A 22,110-nucleotide genomic window follows, 5' to 3' on the forward strand; every position below is an offset into this window, starting at 1 on the left:
AGGTTTATAAGCATACTTGCAATGATTATATACTAGCAATTAGTCTAACCAAGGAATTATTATTAAATGGTAACAATCTTCTCTCTCTGTTAACTGTTTTCTTTACCTTATAAACGTTTTGACAAATTTGTCCATAGTATTATGAGAAGAGAAAAATAAAATAAATTATAAATAACTTAAAAATAATTTATACATAAATTAAAAATAAAATTAAAAGTTCATATATGAAAATATTTTTATAAATTAACTTAGACATAGACTAATTTAAATTTATGGAAAATTTTCATTTAACATTTTTTCTTATTTTTCATTGATAACATGGAAATTTTCCTAACATATTTTTATACTTCTTATAAAGTTTGAAATTATATAGCCCTACAGTTTCTCTATCCAATTTTTTTTCTCCTAGAAAATGTTTACCCTTTTGAGATGCATAAGTAGCTAAATTAAGTAGTTGATTTTATTGGGTGAAAGCTAATATATCATACCATTGGTTGGAAAATAGCTTCAGCAATAAGGCAAGAGTGAGACGTGAAAACAATCATTGCTTAGGGAAAAAATTGGCTCCAACATGGGATGAAGATTTTCAACAATGATTTCAGAAAAAGATAATCAGAAATATTTTTAATGCAAATTGAAGTAGAAAACCATGAAATCCAACAGGGAGTTTATTGAACCATACTTTAACAAATATTAATTGAAGTGGAAAATTCAAAAAGAAGTTTACCATATTATTATGTTAGAGGTTTAGAGATTTATATGGAAGGAGCTAGGAATGAAATTAATTGGGTGAGTATTTATGAGTAAATAGAACATTGATGATTTTTCGTTGACATTTATATCATATTGGGTTATTCACCTCCAATATACATGAATTTGAAATTTATTTTGATTGCTTTAAATATCTTTACTCAAATATTAAATACTTAACTCTAATAAATGGTAATGAAGTATTATTTAATAAATTAAATATATTTTCCAACATTTAACTTATTAGAACTCAAAAGGTCCATATAAAAGAATTTTTTTAGGAAAACTTTTGTTTAGTTTTTTACATCATAACATCATGCGAAAATAACATCATATTAAATTTTAAGGGTTTGGACAAGCGATTGAATCTAGTAGTTGAGAAGATGCTCACACCTAAAAGACGATCTTATCAAACAAATCAAACTATTAAGATAATATAGTTTAAAGAAATGAGATTGTCTAGCATTTCTTGTTTTGAAGTTTAATAAACAATGTTGAATGAAATAAGCATTTATTAAAATAATTGTTTATTAAATAACGTCTTACGAAAATAGAATTTTATAGTATATATCGTTTAATAGACAATGTTTAACAAACGCTATCTAACAAAAAGAAAATGTCTCATTGTCCACTTAACAAAACACTGAAACTTAAAATTTTATATTTAAACAGTGTTGAACAGATAAACGTTTCAAGAAAAGAATAGTTTAAGAAACGTTTGTTAAACAATGTAATAAAACTTATAATAAGTTTTATAAAATAAACATTTAACATTTTTTATCGTCTAAAGATCATATATTAAACGCTTTGCTTCATAAATGATGTTTCTATCAATGAACTGACATGTGCCAAAATGTTTTAAACATGCAATATGCCTAAACGATTTCCAATGTTTAAAACATCTATTGCATGTACGAAAAGTACCTCTTTGCTTGTGCGCTTTGTTCTCTTTATCTGTGCATATCATGAAAGTACAAGACCTTTACTCAAATTCCTGCACCAGATCGATAAAGACGTTAAAAGATAGGAAGACATTTTGGAAATGTTTTCTTAAAAACTTTAAGCTTTGCAGAATCGTACAAGTTACCTTTGTCAAAGTTCTGATAAAGCACAATAGCTTTGTAAGAAAGACCCGAGTTTGACAACCTACCTTAAAAGGATATAAATTATACATGAAAGTCAACTCTAACTCTAACGAATTTTTCTCGAAGAAGGCTACATATAGATGATTGCATGAAAAGAACAGAAGAAGAATATGTGCATATAAACAAGCTTGTTGTTACGTTGTCTCTCTTTCTCTACATCGTCTAACGTTTTTGTTTAAAGAGAAAAACCTTACAAGTCGTTCAAATTGAAAACTTATTCTCTCTTTGAGAGTTATCAAATCCATATAATGTTTGAAAAACTTTTTGGGCTGTTTTGTAAATTCATAAGTGATTTAAAATACTTGGTGTTTAGCTCAGTTGAGTTAAACGATGTAGTCATTTGATTAATGTTGAGACCAAGAGTGGTTTATACTCATTGTAAATCAGGAGTAGTGAAACTCGTGTAATCATTGCTAAAGATCATTGGAACCCCTTAAGAGGTCTTAAAGGAGAACTGGACGTAGCTTAGATTGGAGCAAACCAATATAAAAATACATGTGTTATTGCTTTATCCTATAAATGTTTTCCTAAATGCTCTTTTAAACACACAAGCGTCTAACAACTATTGTAGACCGTCTAACTCCCTGCAAAATTCATTAAACACTATTTAACAACATCATGAGCTATAAGACCTCTCCATGGAGACTAAACTCATTCTTTAAATCTTCCATTTAACATTCATACTAGCTTATTTTAAGGTCTATAAGAACAATATCAAGGGTTCAATATAAGTTTATTGATGTATGGCAGAGATTTTAATTAATATAGAACATCTTACACTAGTACAAAAAGAGACTTTTTAGCTCCCTAACAAGTGTACCGAGTCACACAAGTAATATAAAATGGTAAAACTAAGTATTGTTTCCTAAGTGACTTGTGTAATACTAAGGAATTGTATGATTAGTAACCTGTCTAGACTCATGAATAAAAATATGTGCAAGTAAGTAGATACAGAAAGAATAAAGGTGGACTTTGGTAGTTGGAAGCACTTAGAAGTGGAAAAAAATCAGAAATGGTATGAAATGGAATTTCTATGGGTAGATTTCACCAGGTTCACTCTCTTGCACCCATAGAATCATCTCCTCTTCATCAAACCCTAATGTCAACCCACTAAAACACTTTAGATCTAATCCCTTAGGTGAAATAGCCTAGGTTTTCTCACTAAGTGTATCCCTTGATCACTCAACAAGAAAACCCACATTAAAATCTAGGATTTAAGACAACTAATGGGTTATATTCCATCCCTAGATACAAGTCCCCACTAGATCCCTTGTTTCAAGCCTAGGGTTAACTATATTCTTCCCAAAAACTAGCAATTCTGCAAATCAAGCCACGAACATCCTCATTACATGCAACATTAAAAATAGAAACAAGAAACTAGCAGTTAAATGGAAGAGGCATATATATATTTGAATCATTAACCCAGTACAAGAGAGTTTAATGGCTATAAAATACCCCTAACAAGATGGGTTTGACCCTCTATTTCCATGAAGAGCATCAAGCTTACAAAGATTAAGATGAAAAAAGAAGGACAAAAGAAGGAAGAAGGAGACACAAGAAGGAAGAAGAGGATGTTCCCACAAGCCCCAATCATCCTCCATATGCTCCAAACAGTGAAATCGTGCCTCTAAGCCACCAAAGACTCAGTTTCCTTCGAGAGAACTTGATTTAATAAGTACTTTTTGACACATTAGCATGCCACTGTTCAGCTCTAGCCCGAATCGACTTAGCTTGATCATCAGCTCAGGTTGAAAGGCGACTCAGCTAGACCTTCGATTCAAGTTGACTCGGCTTTATCTTCATCCTAAGTCAATTCGTCTTAACCTTTGACTTGAATCAATTCTTTTTTAACTTTAGTCCAATCCAAATCGATTTGAATTTTATACTGAGCCGACTTAGCAATCCCTTCAGTCAAAACTTACTCGACTTAAGACTTAGTTTTCAACCTTAGAGACTCAAGTGATTCTTCAACCTAATTCCACTTGGATCAAGTTTTGTGAATATAGTAAAAAAGTAAAATATCAAATTTTATATATCTTTAGAGTATTTAAAATTCTTCTATTTTATTTATTTAAAATACTTTCCAAATTTTCCTAAATTTCAAATTCTTTTTAATTACTTTATCCAAACAAATATTTTGAATTGATTTTTAAATAAATGATTTACTCTTAAATTTCATTATCAAACATAACATAAGGATGTCTTATCGACATTCAAGTAAAAATTCACTTGTGAATTATGATAAGATAAAAAAAGTCCCAATAGGATTAATTTCGATGTTATAATTGACTTTGTGCAATAATGAAAAGAAAATCATGTTTAAGAAACATATAAAACAAAAAAAGAAAAATAATCTAAAATATTATATTTGATATATAAGTAGTGTTTGCTATTATTGTTTAATTAGAGCCCACGTGATTAAACTCCATTAATCATGGAAAGTGTCTGGTTTTCAAGTTTAATTTGAATTGAAGTAACTCTTTTGTGATTATAGTAATTATGTGGCTTCCTTACGCTTTTGCTCCTAATTTCCAACAAATGGGATAATATGATAGAAATGAAGGAAATAAGAGATAAATCTATTAGAGATTTTAAAATGAAAAAAGAAGATTAAAAAAAATAAATGTAATGGAGACTAATAAAAATTGAATGAAAAATAGGTAGTGTTTTAATAAAATTGGTCGTTATATTTTAAAAATTATTTACCAAGTGGTAATCACCACCAGCCTATTATAACACTTATACTTGAAATTAGTGTCTCCAAAAAAGTGAAGTTTGTTAGATAAAGCATGAGTGTTCTAAGGTTACTTATATAATTCTTACTAATTTTGCATGACCAGAGTGTGGTGGCAGATTTAAAAATATAAAAATTAAATTTAAAAACAGATCAAGTTTATTTGTAGCAGAGTTTTACTTACCAATAAATTAAATAATATTGAGAGATTCTGCATGCACGTGTGTATTTATAATTGTTCAGTATAGCTTAATGTAAATTTATATTACATATCTGAAGATCTGAACACTGCATGTGCGAGAAAAAAAAAATAGACTCTTGCCCAGAAGAAATATGAAAAATTTTCCGTCTTTTAATTATACTATTTCTTTTAGTAATGCATTCAATTCAAATATATTGTAGTCATTCATGGTTTTACCTTTGTAACAGCTTTTATTATCTTTGTTATCAGAACATGTGCGACAGCAATTATACCAACATGTTAATTGTCCCACTACCCATACCTTCCACCCTTTATTTAAATTTCAAGAATAAAAATAAAATATATTTCTTCGATGTAATTTCGGGATGTACTTATATAAATAAGTAATATATATATATATATATATATATATATATATATATATATATATATATATATATTTAAAAGTGTATTGTAAATCAATTTTAGAAATTGAATTTCTAAGAGTAATAGAGTAATTTGCTTTCAAGATTAAACAGAAATGATTTGTAAACCCACTAAAGTCAATGTAGTGAAGACTTTGTAATGATTTATAGAAATATATATTTTTAATGTTGTATTGTATACAAAAGTAATTCAATTATAAATAAATTTTAAACGATTATTTAATATATTTTTCAAATTAAAATTTCGGAATAAAAAAATATAGATTCTTTTTTGTTTAATATAGATAAGTTAAAAAGAAAAAGAAAAACTAGACAATAGAATTAGCGAAAATAATGCATATCGTCGTTTACTTCAGTAAACCGGCCGTTTTGTTTTTGTTTTGGGCTTCAAGATATTTCCTGGTCGCATCTTTGGGCTTTTCTCCAACGGCAGCTTCTTCCTATAAATTCGATATATATTTCTATAAATTTTTCTATTTCAAAATACAAAATTTAGAATATAATTTTTTGTATTTCAAATTTTATGTTCTGAGTATAAATTATACATTTCTAATACATATGCCGAAGTCAATATATACAACAAGGAAAAAGTGCAGATATGATGGTAGGACTTTTCTTAATTTATGTTTTCAATAATTTTTTTATTCGCATATTTAAAAAATAATAATCTCTAGTGTTTTTCAAGCATTGCATTTATCTAGTTAAAAAATATTACTGGATTTTTCTCAATTTTACCTAAAATAAATCTCTTAAAACAATGATAGAAACCTGATAAAGTTGGACAGAAATCTATCTCATACTATGATTGAAAAGAAGACAGAAATGTCTTGTTTTATATTCTAACATTATTTTCATTCTGTGTGTTAGACAGATAAGATAAGGTCCATCATATCTTTGACACTAAAAGCAAATGAAGAAAACAAAAGAGAGGCAAACACCACATGTTGAATATGATAATTATATATAATTTCATGAATCCATGAAAATAAAAAGTGCAAGATTTGTAGAGAAGATACCAAAAGCATCTGTTGACTTATCCGGTGTCACCCAGCTTTTTTATGTTTTTACCTATTCTTTAATTAAGAGAAAAAAATTATTATAAACTATTTTTTTTTGTACAAAATATTATATTATACTTTTTTTAAATTATCCTTAACTAATATTATTTTCATTAAGAGTAAATGAAATGGAAGTTACAAAATATTCTAGGCTAAATTATAATTTAAGTCTTGTAAATTTCAATTTTATTCTTTATTTAGTTTTGATTTATTTTTATTTTGATTTCTTAGATTTGTGTCAATTTTTATATTTTAAAATAGTTATTATTTTTGGATTTTAAATTAATTGTCTCACTCATTTATTAAATTATTTTAGAGTGTTAACATAATTAAGATATCAAAATTTATTTATTTGGATAAAAAATTGCATCATATTTAGACATTTGCTTAGATAAAATGAATCAATAATTCAACCAAGCCTATAGAAGTTTTTAAAATTCATAGGCAATTTTTTTCTCGGATTTATTTATTAAAGGAACAATGCTAATGGCATTATGGTTTATCTCATAACTTCGATTGACTTCATTTAGAATTTGTTCACAAGATTTAAAGTCCAATTTGCAAAGTGAATTTCATTTTGCAACATCAATCACCAAACCTTAAGCAAAGAGAAAATAAGTCTCTTCACAAATTCATGGAAGGATTCGTCTAAAAATCTCTCATGGTGCGAAAACTTTTACCTCATGTTATGTATACAATAAATACTAGGTCGTAATCTTGTCCTAAAGTATATAGTTTGTACATCGATTGTTTAAGAGATATTATAAGCTAAACGTATGAGCTTCTTAGTATATTATGTTAGAGAAAAATAACAAGATGAAAAAGAAAAAATAAAGTAGAATCAAACTTGTAACCAATGGATTGATTCAGAAGCAAAACCATAAGTGGTAAATAATAGCAAGATAAAATTCATATATGTCACTTAAGCCCATCAAAGACACAATAACTCAAGAAGCGTTCAACCTTCAAATATTATCAATTTCACCACCTCTTCCTTTCACCAATAAATGTGAAGTCAACCAAACAATGTTAATATCATCATAATACAAGTCATAGACAATCAAGGAACCTAACAAGTTCAACAATAAAAATCTTAGTATATTCGAGTAAAAATTAACACATTTTTTATGACTTTATTAGAGACAAAAGTTCAAATTTGACTAGAAAATGGTACCTTCAAAATATTTAAAAACCTTACCAATGAATTCTTCTTCTTTTTTTGTAAATATTTATTTTTTAGACAACATACACTAATAGCAACTTTAGTAACAACAATTTGTCACGGGAACATTCATCAATCAGTACTACCATTTTCAATTGCAAGGTGAGAAAAATGTGTATAGATCAAAGAAGTTTGACCAATAAGCTTTATCAAAAAACATCTTTAAAACTCAACATGTCATGTGACTTGTTGAGCCATATTTGAAACCTTTTCCCAACTTTGCAAGTAAATATCAACTAGAGGATTCATATATATTCTAACATCCAATAATTCTAGTGAAGAATGTCAAAATCTCATGATCGTATATATTTTAATTTAAGTTGACATTATTACAACATCCCTACCAAATGTTTATCATTAAATGAATTGATAGTTACTACTTACACATATAACATGAGAATGAAACTTTCAATCATAAATAATCATCATCATAGTCAAGGCCAACCCCAAAGAAGCAAGGGAAAGTTATACAAATACCTTATAAGTCTCACATTGGTGTTACCACTTGGATTGATGTTATCGGTGACAACTTCACTCGAACACAAATAATGGAGTTAGCAACAAAAGTAACTATACCACTACAAGAAATATGGCTATTACATACGGATTATTATATACGGATTATAATCCGTATATAATATATATATTACATACGGATATTATATACGGATTTTAAAAAGAAAATTATATACGGATATTATATACGGATTTTTACATACGACAAATCCGTATATAAAAGTCGTATATAACGTTGGCGCGTGATGGTGGAAAAGTTATCTAAGGATAGATCCGTATATACCTCCAATTATTTGTACGTAACTCTGTCCACGTTTTAGCTACCAATTTTACATACGGATTGGGAAAATAATTTACTTAAAAAAATTCTGATTCAAATGAAGCCAACCTTAAGCAAACCTCAAAGCCTATTCTTCTCAGAACCCTCTAGCTTTTCTCTCTCCCTCGAACCCTATTCTTCTCAAAACCCTCGATCTTCTCTCTATCCCTCGAACCCTATTTGATCTCTCTCTCAAACCCTCGCGATTTCACATCTCTCTCTGAAGCCCTCTTTGCTCTCATTGTCCCTCTCTCAAGCCCTATTCGCCTCGCTGTCCCTCTCCCGAGCCCTCTTCACTGTCGCTGTCCCTCTCTCGAACCCTTGCTTCTTCCCCCTTTCTTTCTCGAACTGTCGTCGCATAATAACGCAGCAATGTCGTTGTCCTTCGTTGATGAAGCAATCACCTTCATCGTTCGTTTCGGAGTCGTAGTTCGACGCTGAGAGAGTACCTTCATCCACCCTAGGTTCGTGATAATACTCCAGGAGCGGGAAGGGTTCGGAGAGGAGTGAAAAATAGGAAGATTGTTCGGTGAGAAATGCGATTTAGGTCGCGTGTTCGGTGGAAAAGGAAGATTCAACGGCTGAATCGGTGAAATGGTGCAAAAATGAGGATGTAATCGGTGGATTCGATGGAGAAGGCTATAGTGATTTATCAGAAAATATTCCGGAATTTATGTTCTTTCTCTTCTCTTCGACATTTATGTAAATGTTTTTGTGCAGGTTCAAGAAGTGTACGAAATTTCAGCTGAGTATGAAGAAAAGCGTGACCCTAAGAAACTGGATATTTGCACTTTTAAGGAAAAGAAAATGATGTTTGTACTGGATAACTGTTACTATTAGTTAACGTGATTGCAATGAATAGTGATCATAAATCCATGATCTTGTAGATACAATTGAAGTCATTAGCAGAGGAAATGCAAGCAATCATCAGGGGATTAGAAAAGGTTAAGAGGAGCTGACTGCATCAGAAAACGATGGCCCAGTGACTGAAGTTTTTCGTAAGGTGATTAGTATTCTTGATTCTTCATTATATCATTTGAAGTACACAAAGTATTTCCAAAATAAGTGTGTAAAGGTCTCTCTAGGCTATACAATAATGAAGTTATTTTTATAAGGAAGACTCTCACTAAAGAGGATAATACAATGCCACCTTGTGTCTTGTGTGTTTTTGCTTCGTTTTACTGATGTCCTAGAAGGACCGCTGTGACTTGTGTGTTTTTGCTTGTCCTTGTGTCACACCTTCAAAGAATGTGTTTGACTTTACACTAGAAAATCCCACTGTTACCCTCTATGCACACGGTAAAGAGCAATATTTGTCTCTGTAGCTACATCTACTCTTTTGATAGCACGAAAATGAACATAGAGACTCAGAATTTAGGTGTGCGTGTGTCAGAATATTCTCAGGGAAGAGTGAGCCAACTTTCTTTTATATGTATTTAGATTACCTATACCTATTACCTATTATAGTAAATTAGTATTGTGAATCCTGTGAAGTCTGATATGTTGGAGAAAGTTTTGTTTGAATTGGAAGGAATATTGAAGTGAAGTGCACAAATTAGAATATAAGTGAAAGTGTGAGGTTTGATTACTTTATCCAAATGATTTTCATTTCCATTTGGATGAGATTGGTATTAAATTTATGTTGCTAAGGTTTTAGACATGCAGAGATATTGTTATTAAAATGTTAGAAGGATGAACAATTATAGGCTTTGTTTGCTAATATCAATGCAGAGATATTGATTTCTTTGTAAGTGCTTCTTTGCTTAGTGATTCTGTGATACATCTTTTATTGAAATTTTTTTCAGGAATATTGAGAGTGAAAAAAGAAAAGCTCTAAAACTATTTTTGTTTCCTTTTCAGTTTTTATTTATATTTTATTGAAACATCTGTTAATTAAAAAACCGCTAATTCTTCAAAATAAGTTCAAACAACTGGCCTTATAATTCCATCTTTCTTAACAGGTATGCATTTGATATTGTTTCACATTTGATAATGACATGAAGATGATATATATGATTGTAGCAAATCTTAATTGTAAAAGATAAACTCAAGTAGGGAAAATAAAAGAAACTTTTGTTTGGGGATAGGAAATTAGAGAGTATATACCGACACATGTACTTCTTTAGCAGGTTTCAAGATTTTAGATATCAAAATAGAGAAGCAAGTCATATTATTATTATTATGGTTATAATTTTTGAATTATGTGATGTATAAAAAACTCAATGAAGTAAATAGAAACATGCTGTTAACTTTTGAATATGATGTATGTTCTAGATATTGTTTGTACAATGAATTTCATCAACAGCAAACAATTCTCTTTTTCATAGGTTTTTATGGTAATGGTCAAGAAATGTGGTCTAAACATCCAAAGTTCAGAATAATTTATTTATAATATGTATACAAAAGAATCCAAGTTAAATATAGCTAACATACTAATCAATAATTAAACTAACATACTAAACCATTTAATATTTATCTAATACATAAAAATATTATGTGATTACATAAAATAAATAATTGAATATTATAATTACTTTGGAAGAGGTGAAAGTAAGATAATGGCAATGACATGTAACGGGGCAACAAAGTTGAAGTCAGAAATATCAGAAAAATCATATTAAAATGTGTAGGCTTTCTCATCACATACACTTGCACTTTGTGGATCTATTTAAATATTTAGGAGATGAACCGAACACAAATCATAATTCTACAATAATATTTTGATAAGAGAAAAAAAAAAGCAATTATATAAGAAAAAGAAAGGAAACACAGAAAAGAAACAGAAGTTTAGCAAAAGGAATGAAAAGTGCTCAAAATGTATGGGACATTGATGGTTACATACTTTTGTCTTCATCTTGAATAATTTTTAATTCACTAGTTGAAACTTGTAACTTTAGGCAATTATCTCTGGATGTTCTGTGCTGGAGAGTTGGCTGCAATTTTAAATTGTGATCGATTCAAATCACTACTACCTAGAACAACTAAGTGAAATGCCTTGCAGATGCTGGTTATTTTATCAATGTGTAAGCTTATTTGTCATCTTTTTACTTATCTTTCTTTGTAAATGGAGCCCATGATTCATGGCAGGTCATATTATTCTCTTTCTAGAAAAAAAAATCATTTTAATTCTGAAATAGTGTTATGTATTGTTCCAACTTAAAACTGATACTATGTTTATATTCATTGATCAATTGGTGCTAGTTCTGTCCTTTATCTCACAAAATTCATATATGAGGATTTATACAAAACAATGTGATTAATTTTTCTTAACATTCCCAGTTAAAAAAAAACTATGATTATTTAATTAACTCTAGTGAAAATTCGGCTGTCACAAACTGAGCCAAGGTTTTTCTACAGAAGCAGGTTACTTATAAATCAACCAGTAGATGTGTCTTTTATGATCATTATTCTATAGTGCAGACTCAGAAATTCTTTATGCAGGTGGACAAGCTTAAAGGGGAACTAGAAACACAAAACAAGTAGAAAGGGAACACGAAAACTCGAGTGTTTGTTAGAGAAAAAAGTTAATGACTTGAACTCAAAATTAGAAGATGTAAGTTTTACGTTTACCAACAATTCTGTTTTAACTAATGTGCCTTAAGTGCATCTTATTATTGTTTTAACTAATGTGCCTTAAGTGCATCTCATTATTGTTTTAACTAATGTGCCTTAAGTGTATTACTCCAGCATCATCATCAACTGCTAATAATATCTACTCCTGTTGGCTTTAGGTTGATCCTACTCTCATTTTAGATCTAAGAGAATTACTATTGAGCTCTATTACTTCCAAAAAACAAATTAAAAACCATTATGTCATTATTTTTCACTAGTTACCAGCAGTAATTGATTTTCAAGTTATTCAAATATATTATGTCTAAGGATGATGCATCTATGCTCTAGTCTGTAGAATATTAATCACCATTGTCTCTATGGACTCGTGCTTTTACATTTAGATTTTAAGTTTCTGAAAATTTAATGCAATGCAGGTAATGTTTTGAAAATATTACTAGATGGTATTTTATCAAATCACGTGGCAGCTGTCTTACACAAATCAGATGATGTGTTGGGTTAGACGTGCCCAAATTAAAGAAGCTTTTGCCTGGATTCTCGAAGTTTTATAATTCTCCAAATGTTTGACACTTGTGTTTGAAAATAATTTTTTGTAGATGCCTTTATCAAAGAGTGCTTCTGCTGTCTAGCCGTAAATAATTCCATGTGGACCACTAGACTTTAGATTAAGTATTCTTTCTATCTGTTGACTGATTTTCTTTTTATGTTTTGATTGTTTTAGGATGTAATTCGGTTAAGCTTTTTCTCTCAACCTGATGGCCCACTGATGGGGAATGGTTCCTTTAAGTCCTCATCACTAGTTCCAGGGTATGTGAGTAGGTTTGTAGCCTTGGTTTAAATTTCTTCGTGTAATTGTGTTGACTTTTGCTTATTGGCAGTATAAAAGAAGGGCTGTATATTGGTCCACCACAAAAAGAAAAACTTCCCAAGGTACATTGTTATCCCCTGTCAACATTTCAGATATTGCTATTGACAGTATATAACGGTGTTTGTAAAATTTCTGCAGAATTCTCCACCCGGATCTGTATTGCTAGGGACAATTTCATATGGGAATCTATAATTTGCTGGTCAGGGAGAAAAAACAAATCCTGAAAAGCACCCTGCTTCATATACAATTTCTTATATAGTTCCCCCAAATAAGGTCACTCTCCGCCTTATAAAATTACTTTCACATCCCATACTCATAACTACTATTTGAGCAAGCATTGAACTGTGCTGTTGTTGCATCAACTATCATATCATATGTAACTAAGGCTATTGTCTAATTACATGTTTTCTTTTGAAAGATTGACGAGGACAAGGGAAAAGGTTCTTCCTTATCTTCCAAGAAGAATGTTACAGAACGCTTAAATGAAGAGGTACTATGAAAAGTCATACATTAGCAGAAGAACTTCCTTTGGTTATTTGTTTTCTGTTTTTACTTAAGGTTCAATTCATGCTCATTTTTGCATAACTTTTCTTAAGGAAATTGTGTTCTATTCGATATTTGCACCTTATAAAAATTCAGCATTTGAAATATTAGTTGACTTCTTTTTCATAATATTTTAGATAAAAACTCTTAAGAAAAGAAAATAAGAAAAAATCTGCTGAAAATTCTTTGCTGTTTTGATAAAAATGTTGCAGGAAATTATTTGATATTTGGATATAAAAATGCTGCAGAAAATTGTTTGTTGTGTTGATTCAAATGCTACATAAATATTTTATTGTATTAGTTGGTTAAAATCTTGTTTAATATATATTTGTATAGTGTGGATGCAGGGCATATATATTTATTGTATGGGATGTTAGTCTTGATTGATATATTGTTATATATATTACATTTATTACGTTATATAAGCTAAGATAAGTTTTCGAAACCTATGTCTTATTTTTGATAAATGTTGAAAGTTTTCAGTGAATTATATCTTTTATTAAATAGTTGTAAATGTTTATCTATATTAGATGATTTTTGGCAATTTGTTAGTTATGTTGACTTTTATCAGAAACTCATAACTATTAAATGCAGATGCAGAATCAACTATTTTTTTTTTATAAAATCATAAATTATATACGGATTTTTCCGTATATAATTATATACAGATTTTATATACGGATTTTTCCGTATATAATTATATACAGATTTTATATACGGATTTTCCGTATATAATTATATACAGATTTTATATACGGATTTTCCGTATATAATTATATACGGATTTTATATACGGATTTTCCGTATATAAATTATATATGGATTTTTCCGTATGTAAATTATATACGGATATATCCGTATATAACTTAGCTACGCTTCTTTTATATACGGATTTTTGTCCGTATATAATTCGTATGTAATATCATTTTATATACGGATTTTGGAGGTTATATACGGATTTTGACCGTATGTAACTGTGATTTTTCTTGTAGTGTACCAAGAATTTTGACAAATGGAACAAAGTTGAAGTATGTTGGGTAAAACTTTTTTTGCTTAACCTATTGTGATTTTGTTGCTTTAAGAAGAGTACTTGAATCTTGATATGCTCTAAGAACGTGTTAATGGTGTCATTAACACAATCATACGGAGATCGAAGACATCTAAGATGAAATATCTCTTTTCCCAATGCGTTGATGGTACTTTTGTTTTTTCATCTTCTACCGATCTTACACTTTTGAGTGTCTCAAAATCCTATTTTGACAAGTCATTTTGTAGAAAAAAATTTGTTGTTTTTAGTTGGCTAGTGATGTTCATTTTTTTTAGATTTCTAGGTTGGTTCACTATGTTGAAGCAATTGTACTTAACGCTTTTACATATGTTATTCAATCAACAAACGCAAATTCACATTGGGAATTTGAACGGACATAAATTTATGTTTCCCATAATTATGTCAAATCTATAATAGTCGTAAAAAACCTAAAATAATGAAATTAAAAGATGAGATTGTCCCATTTGGACATATATTTTAGTCGTTAACTATAACATGTAAAGACAATTATTCAAACCAATAGAAAAGTCAAATTAATAAATCAAAGCTTACTACAATTACTTAAGCATAAGAATAAATCATAAACAAACCATAAAACACTCATTAACATATGAATCAAATTTAAAAAGCGCACAACTAGTGATAATTAGATTCTATGTTTAAACTCATATGATATTTCCTCTGTTTAATATTCACAAATACACAAATGAGATAGATAACATCATATAATTCAAGGATATTACCATTGTTACTAGTTGTGATTTTTTCATCCTGATAGTTCCACACCTACTTTTGAAAAATTAACTTTAAGGTAATAAACTTGTTCAAAGTTTTTTAAATGTATTATTCGAAGAAGTCTTGTCTAAAATTATTATATCATCAATGAATTGAAGTAATCAAATCTAACGTTACCATCACTTATGTTGTAACTCTTGTACAACTCTTTTTTGCTAACTCTAGTCATCATTTCACTCCATCCTTTTTATTTCAATTGTGATAAGAAATGTGCTAGTAGATCTCTAGTCTTAGTCCTCTCTATATCCTAAAATCATTTGTAGAACTTCCATTTACTAAAATAGATATGGAACGTGAGTCTATATGTTCCGTGAGACAAAGTCATGTGCCTTCTCTGTAAGCAATTCTTTAATTTTCAATTGAATGAAAAACACACCAGGATCTTGAATTTTCATGATACTCACTATTCTCTCATACACAGTAGAAAAGAACTTGTATGGATCCATTATACAATTTCTTCCTGTCAATGTTCTCCCTTCTCTTACTTCTATTTAATGCTTTCTTGATGATATAGAAATTCTGAAGAATGTCTTTTAAGGTCATTTAAGTCATTCATTTAAGTTCACCTTTTGGGTGATTCTTAAACTGACAAATTCTATATATACTTTAATAAACAATCAATCATACTTAAGTCTATATGTATGTTATCTTTGGATATACAAACATATTTACTAATGTTTTCTTGATGATATAGAAATTTTGAAGAATGTCTTTTAAGGTAATCATTTAAGTCATTCATTTAAGTTCACCTTTGGGTGATTCTTAAACTGACAAATTCCATATATACTTTAATAAACAATCAATCATATTTAAGTCTATATGTACGTTATCTTTGGATATACAAACATATTTACTAAGTACATGAAATGTCTCACTTTAATGTCATCAATTCTAAACAATGGTTCACCTTTGGGTAATCCATAACATCCCTATATCAATGACTAATAACTATATATACATATATATATATATATATATATATATATATATATATATATATATATATATATATATATATATATTCATAATTTAACATCCTTTATATTATGAATAATTTTCACAATAATATGAGTAATTTAAAATAACAGTGGAATTGCAAAAACTTTTATATTTTATTAGAATTATAACTCATCCGAAATTCAACTTAATTGAATTTCCTTCATCCAAGATTAATAAACAATTACATATAATTCATAAAACAAAAAATTATATCATACATGTCAGTAGATGCACTCTTCAATTTAAAAACATTTGAAACCTTCAAACTTTTAATTCACATTTAATTTTCATTCAATGCACAACAATGTTAAAAATTTAACATAAGCACAACAGTAAAAGTACTTTACTGTGAGAACATGTGCATAACCATAAAATTGCGTGCAACATTAAAATTGCTTTAATGCAACAATGAATAAAAAATAATTTTCCAGGGTGAATGAAATTCACGTTAATTGAAACAATCATGCAACAGTAAATGCAACAATCAAAAGTTAAAAAACTTGCAGCAATGAGATACACGTTACAGTGAATTGAATAAAACCCTACGAATCAAATTCATGTTACTTGCGACAATGAATTGAATTCTCTTTCATCAAGATTTTAACTTTTGGCATTAAAATTGTTGCGTACGAATCAAATAAAACCCTACGGCTGGATCAAATTCACATTACAGCGAATTTAATTTTCTTTCATACCAATAAAATAATTAAACATCTGAAAAATTAAAATCCCTAAATTTTCACAATTCAAAAATTAGGGTTTCAAAAAATTGAGAAAATTACCATTCATGGAGAATCATAAAATTTAGAACCTGGCTCTGATACCAATTTGTAAGCAATTCTTTAATTTTCAATTCAATGAAAAACACACACGATCTTGAATTTTCATGATACTCATTATTCTCTCATACACAGTAGAAAAGAACTTACCTGGATCCATTATACAATTTCTTCCTGTCAATGTTCTCCCTTCTCTTACTTCTCTTTAATGTTTTCTTGATGATATAGAAATTATGAAGAATGTCTTTCTCTGTCAAAGTCACAGTTTCCTTCTTCCTTTTCCTGAGAACGTTACTTCTCTCTTTTTCTTTTCAGAAACTTAACATCAACTGCAGTAAAACTTTTTTCCCTCTTTTATGATATTTAATCAACTTTAATAAAATATCAAAATGCCCTTTATTGAAGTGAGAAGAGAGGGATTAATTTTAATAACTCTAAAATAATCCCTATAACTTTAATACCTTATATTCTAATAATCATCACATTAGAATATTTACATCAAAGTTATACTTTAAATTACATGAATCAATCTTAAATATTAATATAATTTAACATTATCTTTTTATAATCTTCTAACTTCATCCACCAATGGTGACCACCCATATACTATGCAACATGTTTTATATCATCCAAAAATGAACTTTACCTCTTACAATCACAATGGGAAGAACCTATTTGATTTTATTCATAAGGACCTTTAACATAATTGTATACATACAAACCATATACATGAAATCTCCTAATTCACTTAAATTCACTAAAAGCAAATACATAAAATCTCTTAATCCTTGATGACTATATATCTTTAATATCAATGTTATAATCCTTTAATACCTTCCTTTATCATTTGCTATAAATATTTGACAAATATAAAATCATGATTATGAGTGGAGACTTTTGTTACTTCTTTATTTTTATTATCTCTTTCAACTCTTTTTTTCAAAAGAACTTACCTAATATTCTTACATTTAGAGATTTTTCAAAATTTACCTCGTTCAATAATGATATTATGTCCATTGACTTTGTTATGCCTCTTGAAAAAAAAAACTATTTTAATATATCACAAAATGATTTTTTTAAGAAAATAATTTACAAAAAGTTTAAAAATTACAACTTAACCTTTTTTGTTATATTATCATTTGACTTACATGTATGTATTATGTATTGAAGTAGAAAAAGAAAGAAATTTTGATAAATGATTAAGAGAATAAAGTATTAGAAAAAGACAAAGAGGATGGAAAGGAGATGAAAAGATGAATGGACAGGGTTGAAATTCACATGTGAAGGTACTCGAGATGCGAAAAAAGTGGTAGCTTATGCATGTGAAAAACAAAATGCCTTTTATAAGGTTATTAGGAGATGGCTAATCGTTTCCTTTGGCTATTAACAATAATTTGATGACTAATGTTTTTTTCTTTTCAAGATTTAATGACCGACTTAGTGATGCTTATACATTTTCCAAATCACCTCTTCTATTTTATCCTTCATTTGTCTCAAGATAAATATATTTCTTCACATTATTAATATTATTTACTCACGTCTTAATTTTCACTAACAAAATAAAGAATAGTGTAAAAATATTTTTCACCTCATAAATATAAGTATAAAAACTTTTTTCTTCATTATTTTATAAAATACTAATATAAAAATAATTATATTATCTATTTTGTTTTTTCTCAATTTCTTTATATTTTTAGTTATTAAGATTGTTAGGTTTATCAAGAAAGACACAACGTTAAAATCTAAAGTGAGTCGTTCAAGAAATTAACATCACTCTCTATCCAAAAATAATAATTTAATAAATATTTTTATTTGACATGAGACTTTTGACTCAATATTGATAAACTTAAAATTTAATTTTTTTTATTTATCCTTTGAAAAATTCCATTTCTCCTAAATTATTCACCCAAAATGTCATTGTTTATACCATTGGAAAGGGTAGAGGGACCCAACCTCCTAATGGCTTTTTTTAATGTTTTTTTTAAGGTTTAATACCCAATTTTGTCCCCACTTTGGTTCGGAAATCTCAAGTTAGTCCCTTTATAGAAATGTGAGTGCAATGGATCCTTACTTGTAATTATTTGAGTCTAATGAGTCCCTTCCGTTAAATAGAAGGAAACGGAGTTAGTGGGCTGATGATGTGGCAGTTGTCTTTGGTGAGGTATCAAGACGCAATTGTTTGCGTGCTTACGTGGTGTTAGGGTTCCCCATTTTCAAATTGGGTTTTATTAAAAATTGGGGATAAAAGGATTTGGGGGTGATTTGTTGGAGATTGGGGGAGGATGAGACCTACCGCGCGACGCCAACCCAAGGACTCTTTCCTTCCTCCACCGCCACCCACTCCAGTCGACTTCCACCGCCGCCAGTACCCCTCCCGCGACTCCGACGTCAGCAGCCGCCCCTCATCCGTTGGCATCGACGGACGCCCCACTCTCGATTTCTACAAAGACCGCCAGTTCCAACAAACGGTAGTTTCCACCATCAACTCCTTCCTCTCCTCGCACAATTTCCCAATCACCTTCAAAACAACCTTCCCCTCTGCCAAAGACATCCTCGAAACCCTAAAATTCCTCCTCTCTCTCCTCGATTTCCCCTCCTCCAAACTAGAAGAGGATCTTCCTTTCCTCCTCAAACGCCTCAATTACCCTTTCAAAATCAACAAATCTATTCTCCGTTCCCCAGCCGCGCCTCACCAATGGCCAGGCTTCCTCGCTCTCATTCACTGGCTAGTACAGATCGCCAAATTTCACTTCCACGTCTCTTCTTCTCCCAAACAGCACAACGCCATCAACCAATACACTGTCAACAGTTACATGCACTACATCCGCGGCGACGACGATGCCGTCGAGGAAGTTGACCGCAACATCTAGGAGAAGATCCAACACCAGGGTTTAGGAGAAGATCCAACTGAAAATACATGGCAGCTGAAAATACACACGGACACCCCCAAATCCTTTTATCCCCAATTTTTAATAAAATCCAAAGCCTCTTTCTAATTCAGGGTATAGGGACCCAACTTTCACAATGATTCATTTTCTTTTTGTTTTCAAAATTTGTTTGTGTATATAATTTTTTTTATTTAATGAAACATACTTTAAATATGGAACTTCTAATTTGAGTTTACTAGGGCCCAATTGTACTTTTGATTCCTCTAACTTAATGGACAAGAAATTTTGCTTCTCGTTATTTTAATGGCTGGGATTTAGTCAGTATATTTAAAAGATGAGTAATTTTGGTTCAAATAATTTTAATCGACCGGTTTTGAATCAGAACGAGCCATGTCAGCGGTTTATCATCGAAATTTTTAATATATGTTATCATATAATAAACTCACACAAACATCAATATGTCAGATTAATTATATATTGATGTTTACAAATGTAATAATTTAGTATTAAACATTAGATAAATTATTATTAAATAAATTAAAAATATAAATGTCAAAATAGAGAAAGCATTATCCAACTTCAAAAAAATAATGATAAAATGTTTGTTTTTAAATTAAAATAGTCAAAGTTGCAGTTCAACTTAAAGATGTAACTTAATCAATTCGAGTGTAGCATCTTTTTCAACTGAAAAACATATGTCCTAACTTTTTGGATTCTATATAATAAAATTCATTACAAAATAGATGGAAAGTTAATTAATATTTCCTACTTCTTAAATAGCGACTAAAATGGAGCAGTTAAAACTATGGACCACTAAAGTAATGTATTATATAATCTTTATTATGCGGTTTCATCAAATTTCGAAGTAGTAAAAAAATAATGAAAAACAAGCCAAAGTAAATTCACGGTATAATTTGATTGAGATTCATTTATGTTTGAATTTATACCCGCAATTTGTTGAAAAGTGCACATATTTTCTTCGGCTTGTTATATACTATAAAAATAAACTAAAAGTTTGTGTTTACGTATAATGAAAGTTTTGAGTTGATGTGAGATTTATAATTAGTTGGTTTTTTTAAAGTGTTAGAAATGTATCGATAGAACACTTTTTATTTATGAGCACTTAAAATATTTTTTCTTTTATATATATATATTGGTACATTTGATTATTAATTTAATGAAGAAGATTTGATTGTATGACTTTATTCATTTGAGATAAATGTACCTTGTTGCAAGATACACAAAAACGTCGAAAGAATATACAAAAAAATTAGTATGATACTAAATCTTTTATTTTTGAAAGTTACATTATAGAGGAAATAATTGAGTTTAGTTTAAAGAACATGTAAAATATTGATCAAATAAAAATTCTTAAATCTTAACAAGATGGAAGATGTCAAGGTAAGAGTATTTCGGACTTAAAATACTTATTGAAAGAGGTGGAACAAACACATTTATACATATTGAATAATAATAATAAAATAATCTCTTACATATTTGGTCACATAAGAAAAATCAAGTAAATACGTGAATGAATGCGCATAACAAGATTTACTTAGGTTAGTTCAAGAAAAAAATGTAAATTAGGACGATAAACCCATGAGCCTTATAAAAATGTCATAAATTTTATTTATATAAAGACAAAATATGAAAAAAAGTAAAGTACAAAATGGTGAGATTACCATTCAATATAAGTTCAATTTAGCATGACAAAAGTTGAATTATATGTCACCACTTACATTCATGTGAGGGATATGCATTGTTAGAGCAAAGACTTATGAAGGTTAGAAAAGAAACATTAGGATATGAAGAATTTGTAGACCCTTCATATCCACTTATATAATATGAGATATGGAAGATTGTTAACAAAAAAATCATACGAGAAAATGACTTCTAACTCAACACGATAGATTGTTGATGAGATTGTATGTATTATAATATGTTTTAGGATTCTTTATAAGATTATATTGATATCTCAAGTAGCTAAGAATATACTTATACATTTTTTATATATCACTACAAAAATATTATATGCAGTAAAGTTTATTTTGTTGAGATTATAAATCTTTCACAAATTAACATGATTTAAGATTATTACGGTAAGTTGTCTAAAAATTAATAATAGTGCGAGTTTCAATTCTCAACAACAATTTTCAAAACCTTAAACTATTACATAAACAAGATAAGAACATTATTAGAACAAAATCTTTGATCTTCTATTCTTTAATTGGCTTTGACCCAATAAAAAT

At 29.1% G+C, this 22,110-nt stretch overlaps 1 long non-coding RNA gene across 2 annotated transcripts; it reads left to right on the forward strand.

Annotated features, from left to right (window-relative positions):
* The first annotated feature begins 8,436 nt into the window (after nucleotides 1–8,436).
* On the forward strand, nucleotides 8,437–13,462 carry LOC148197889 (uncharacterized). 2 transcript variants are annotated; one of them, XR_015786978.1, is made up of 8 exons: nucleotides 8,437–9,183; nucleotides 9,259–9,374; nucleotides 11,269–11,394; nucleotides 11,813–11,924; nucleotides 12,663–12,748; nucleotides 12,820–12,871; nucleotides 12,948–13,082; nucleotides 13,228–13,462. It is a non-coding gene; the product is annotated as an uncharacterized LOC148197889 (long non-coding RNA). The 2 variants fall into 2 exon arrangements; XR_015786977.1 differs by lacking the exon at nucleotides 11,269–11,394 and having other exon boundaries at nucleotides 8,439–9,183.
* The last annotated feature ends 8,648 nt before the right edge of the window (nucleotides 13,463–22,110 follow it).

Source organism: Vigna umbellata, chromosome 5 (genome assembly GCF_029865625.1).
Source record: "Vigna umbellata cultivar VRB3 chromosome 5, Vumbellata_1.0, whole genome shotgun sequence".
In the NCBI taxonomy this organism is placed as follows: domain Eukaryota; kingdom Viridiplantae; phylum Streptophyta; class Magnoliopsida; order Fabales; family Fabaceae; genus Vigna; species Vigna umbellata.